This window comes from Hyla sarda, chromosome 9, assembly GCF_029499605.1.
Source record: "Hyla sarda isolate aHylSar1 chromosome 9, aHylSar1.hap1, whole genome shotgun sequence".
In the NCBI taxonomy this organism is placed as follows: Eukaryota; Metazoa; Chordata; class Amphibia; order Anura; family Hylidae; genus Hyla; species Hyla sarda.
In genome coordinates, this window is record NC_079197.1 from 126,521,909 (window position 1) to 126,527,908 (window position 6,000).

A 6,000-nucleotide genomic window follows, 5' to 3' on the forward strand; every position below is an offset into this window, starting at 1 on the left:
GTACATGGAAGAATAATTTCTTCCATTATGCCCGAGCTGCCAGCATCTAAAACAACAAATCGCACTCACCTGCCGCAGCTTACTTGGTGCTCCGGCAACACTGCTCTGGTCCTCCACTGTTGTCTTTTTCCTGGTTGCCCCAGTCAACATGTCACAGCTAATCGCTCGTCGCAGCGATGTCCTGTCATGTCCGGTGATAAATTGAACGACAATGTGATGCATTGAGCCTCGGCACCAGGATTAAGACCAGGGCCAGGGCTCAATCCATCACAATGCCGCTCAGCCTATTGCTGACCAAGGCCGGTGATTACCTGAGCTGCAGTTTGATGCATTGATCATGGGCAACCAGGAAGAAGACAGCAGCTGAGGACTGGAGTGGCGATGCTGTGATGCCAAAAGAGCAACGCCAGGTAAGTCCAGTTTGTTTTATATCATATCAGCAAGGGCATAATGGCTGAATAAAGATCTGGATGACACATCTACTTTAAGGCCCTAAGGGGTACTGTGGGTTAGGAAAATGTATCCTCCAACAACCCTCTCACCCAATTAAACTTTTATCCCCTATTCTATGGATAAGGAATACATTTTCCTAACCCGAAACACCCCTTTAAGGGTACGTTCAGACGAGCGGATCCACAGCGTATTTTATGCTGCTGCCGAAGGACCGCTACAGGGTGCCTTTAGATGTGCCTGCTCGCAGCGGCAATACCCGTTACGAGCAGGCACACTGCGATGTGCGAGTCGGCACTGCGCATGCGCAGGTCAGGGAGCAGAGGGAGCGGCCACAATGTGTGCGTGTACAACGTGCATGCGCAGTGACCCGCACATCAGAGTGTTTGCTGTAATCTAAAGGCACCCTGTAGGGGTCCTTTGGCGGCGGATCCACAGCGTAAAATATGCTGTGGATCCACTCGTTTAAAAGTGCCCTAAGGATGCAGTAATTAGGTAGGGAGGGGTGGTTAGGTATGTGTGTGTGTGTGTGTAGGGGGGGGGGTTATTGGGGTAGGGAAGTAGGGGGGGGGGTTTAACTATATGTATATGGTGGCACTGGTGCCGCGACATTCAGCAGCAGCTCAGGTGGGCCCAGGACGTGATGAGAAACTGAGGGCTCATGCGCATCTGCTTGCACGCTCCTCTCTGCCGGTAACACGTCATCAGTGACGTGACATCCCGCTGACCTGCTCTACTCCCAGGCTGCCACTGCAGTACCCTTAAAGGGCCGCACGCCACCTGGGAGGTAAGCAAGTCTCGCACCTGTGCCTCCCCTCCTTTACAGAGGCGCAGTTGCGCCTGAGACGAACTGGCCCGCACACTGCAGTGGCCGCCTTGATCCTGGGGGAGAGAAAAAAAAATGGGGGAGCACGTCTGCGCCCCCTTAACAGAGGCTGTAGCTGCCTCATGGCAGCTACGTCTCTGCTGTAAATCACTATGTCTATGTAGAGGACAGGAGCTTCTTCAGGGTCCTGTGCAATATACACAGTGTCCTAAAAAAGTCACATGGAGCCACGCTTTACCTGGTGTCCAAAGGAGCAGCTAACTGTGCCATGGGTTAAGAGTACAGAACATGTAATACCTCCCTGTACTATAGGGGGCGCTACCTGGCAGAAATTCAGTGCATATGCTTCAGTAATACAAGGGTTTTACCAGTGAATGCCCATTCTGATCGGTTGGTTCTTCCAGCCATTGACACGTTTTGCAGATCTGGACTGTCTGTATATTGTATGTTGAGTCTGGTTTCATGTTATAATGGTCCAGAAAAGACCATTATATGTTAAAACTATTGTATGTTGAGGCCATTGTAAGTTGAGAGATCACTGTACATCATACACAGCTATATACATCATACACAGCTATAGACATCACTATATACAACATACACAGCTATATACATAACTATAGACATCATACACAGCTATAGACATCACTATATACATCATCCACAGCTATAGAAATCACTATATACATCATACACAGCTATAGACATCACTATATACACATCATACACAGCTATATACATCATACACAGCTATAGACATCACTATATACATCATACACAGCTATATACATCATACACAGCTATAAACATCACTATATACATCATGCACAGCTATAGACATCACTATATACATCATACACAGCTATAGACATCACTATATACATCATACACGGCTATATACATCATACACAGCTATAGACATCACTATATACATCATACACAGCTATAGACATCACTATATACATCATACACAGCTATAGACATCACTATATACATCAGATACGGCTATATACATCATACACAGCTATAGACATCACTATATACAACATACACAGCTATATACATCAATCATACACAGCTATAGACATCACTATATACATCATACACAGCTATAGACATCACTATATTCAACATACACGGCTATATACATCATACACAGCTATAGACATCACTATATACAACATACATAACTATATACATCATACACAGCTATAGACATCACTATATACAACATACACGGCTATATACATCATACACAGCTATAGACATCACTATATACAACATACACAGCTATATACATCATACACAGCTATAGACATCACTATATACAACATACACGGCTATATACATCATACACAGCTATAGACATCACTATATACATCATACACAGCTATATACATCATACACAGCTATATACATCATACACAGCTATAGACATCACTATATACAACATACACAGCTATATACATCATACACAGCTATAGACATCACTATATACAACATACACGGCTATATACATCATACACAGCTATAGACATCACTATATACATCATACACAGCTATATACATCATACACAGCTATATACATCATACACAGCTATATACATCATACACAGCTATAGACATCACTATATACAACATACACGGCTATATACATCATACACAGCTATAGACATCACTATATACATCATACACAGCTATATACATCATACACAGCTATATACATAACTAGAAATGCAAAGAATACTGCAGCACTCCGGGGCAAAGGTGAAAAACTGTGAAAGTAGTTTATTCCATAAGGGTGCACAAGGCAACGTTTCGACTGCTGGCATGCAGCCTTTTTCAAGCAATTTACAAAGTGCAATACAAAGAATATAAATATGGTGGATGCAGTGACATCACTGCTTACATCATTAATTTACATAATTATCATAACAAACACAATACATACAAATATCGCATAATACAAACAGTGTGCGAGTGCCAAAGCAATACAATGTGGAAGATGGCAGGACATACCTACAGAATATAATTAGCCTGGCAAAAAAAAGTGTTGTACAGTGTGATAATAAAAAGATAAAAACTTACAGAGGCGGAGCGTTATGGCGGACCCGGCATGGCAATTGGAAAGACGTCAGCCGCGCTGTCATGAAAAGACGCGCGCGAGCTGGCGTTAAACATTGGTCTCCTGTATGTACAGTACGCAAATAGCATATGTAATGTATGTACAGGAGGATAGACCAGTAGTCTCCAACCTGCGGACCTCTAGATGTTGCAAAACTACAACTCCCAGCATGCCTGGGCAGCCAACGGCTGCCCGGGCATGCTGGGAGTTGTAGTTTTGCAACATCTGGAGGTCCGCAGGTTGGAGACCACTGGCATAGACTAACGCTGCAGGCCATGTGATGATGTAATTTCATCATGCAGATGCCAGAAAAGTTCTGAAGGAAAGGGGAGCGATTTTAATTTTTTTTTTGGGTGGGGGCATTACCTGAGGGCAACACCTGGAGGGGGCATTACCTTCCTGGGGGCATGACCTACCTTGGTGTACTAGCTACCGGGAGCACTACTTACTGAGGGCACTATCTATTTGCAACACTACCTACTTGGGTGCACTATCTACTGGGAGCATTACCTACATGGGGCACTACCTACCGAGGGGGGGAGAGGCAGGCACTATTTACTGGGAGCATTACCTACATGGGGCACTACCTACCGAGGGGGGGAGAGGCAGGCACTATTTACTGGGAGCATTACCTACATGGGGCACTACCTACCGGGGGGGGGGGGGGGAGAGAGGCAGGCACTATTTACTGGGAGCATTACCTACATGGGGCACTACCTACCGGGGGTGGGGTGGGGGGGGGGAGAGGCAGGCACTATTTACTGGGAGCATTACCTACATGGGGCACTACCTACCGGGGGTGGAGAGGCAGGCACTATTTACTGGGAGCATTACCTACATGGGGCACTACCTACCAGGGGGGGGGGGGGGGAGAGAGGCAGGCACTATTTACTGGGAGCATTACCTACATGGGGCACTACCTACCGGGGGGGGGGGGGGGGGGAGAGAGGCAGGCACTATTTACTGGGAGCATTACCTACATGGGGCACTACCTACCGGGGGGGGGGGGGAGAGGCAGGCACTATTTACTGGGGGCATTACCTACTTACTGTGAAAATTACCTATGACCTACCTGGGAGCATAACCTACTATCTACTGGAGGCACTACTTACTGGGGGCATCACCTACTACAGTACCTACCTACTGGAGGCATTACCTACTTGAAGGCATTACTGGGAGCATTGCCGACCTACCAGGGGCTACTGAGGCCTTGAGCAGTGTTGGGGGCCCAAAGATTTCAGATGGCAGCCCTGTATACAGTATCATGCAGTCAGTAGTGTTGTGGAGGTCCCAGCAGTGCAGATATCTTAGACTGTATCCAGGAAAGTCATGACAAGTAATTGTTCTCTAATATACAGTCACCCCTATAATATAGACAGATGCTACTTCAGATAGGGGAACACTTACTAGAGATGACATCCAGGACATGGTCTGTTACACGAGAACCCTCACACTAGGACCATTATTGCTTCCGCTTTTTTTTTTTTTTTTAACTCCTTAAGGACCAAGCCCATTTTAACCGACCAGGCAAATTTTATTTTAGCATTTTCGTTTTTTCCTCCTCGCCTTCTAAAATCCATAACTCTTTTATATTTCCATCTACAGACCCATATAAGGGCTTGTTTGTTTTGCGTGACCAATTGAACTTTGTAATGAAACCTCAAATTTTACCAAAAAATGTACGGCGAACACCCCAAATTTTTTTTTTTTTAGGGAGGAAATTTAAATGAACACCACAATTTTGCACATTTTGGAGGGTTTCGTTTTCACACGGTACAATTTATGGTAAACATGACATGTGTTCTTTATTCTGTGGGTCAATACGATTAAAATGATTCCCATGGCTAGATACTTTTATATTTCTGTACCGCTTAAAAAAAATCTAAAACTTTTTGCACAAAATCAGTCATCTAAAATTGCCCTAATTTGACCACCTATAACTTTTTCATTTTTCCGTATATAGGGCGGTATGAGGGCTCATTTTTTGCACCGTCATCTGTACTTTTTATCGATACCAAATTTGTATATATAAAACTTTTAGATTATTTTTTATGAATTTTTTTTTTTATAAAATGTGACAAAAAAAGCTGCATTTTTGGACTTTTTTATTTATTTTTTACGTTTATGCCATTCACTGTACGGGATCATTAACATAATATTTTGATAGTTCGGACATTTACGCACGCGGTGATACCAAATATGTTTATAAAAAAAATATAAATATACGCTTTTTGGGGGTAAAATGGGAAAAATTGACAATTTTAATTTTTATTGGGGGAGGAGATTTTTCACTTTTTTTTACTTTTTATTTTACATTTTTCAACTTTTTTTTTTTTTTTTTTACACTTTTTATGTCCCCATATGGGACTATCTATAGCAATCATTTGATTGCTAATACTGAAGAAAAAAGGGGATACTCAGCCTAACCAAAAAATAGGAAATATGATGGATGGATGAATGGTTCAAAATTGGAAAAAGAGAAAAGATTTCCAGATATCGTTTCAATAAAATTTATTATATATAAATCACTAATAAAACAGCCGCAGGGCCCTATGGCTGTACAGTGACCCCCGACATACGATAATTTCAACATGCGATG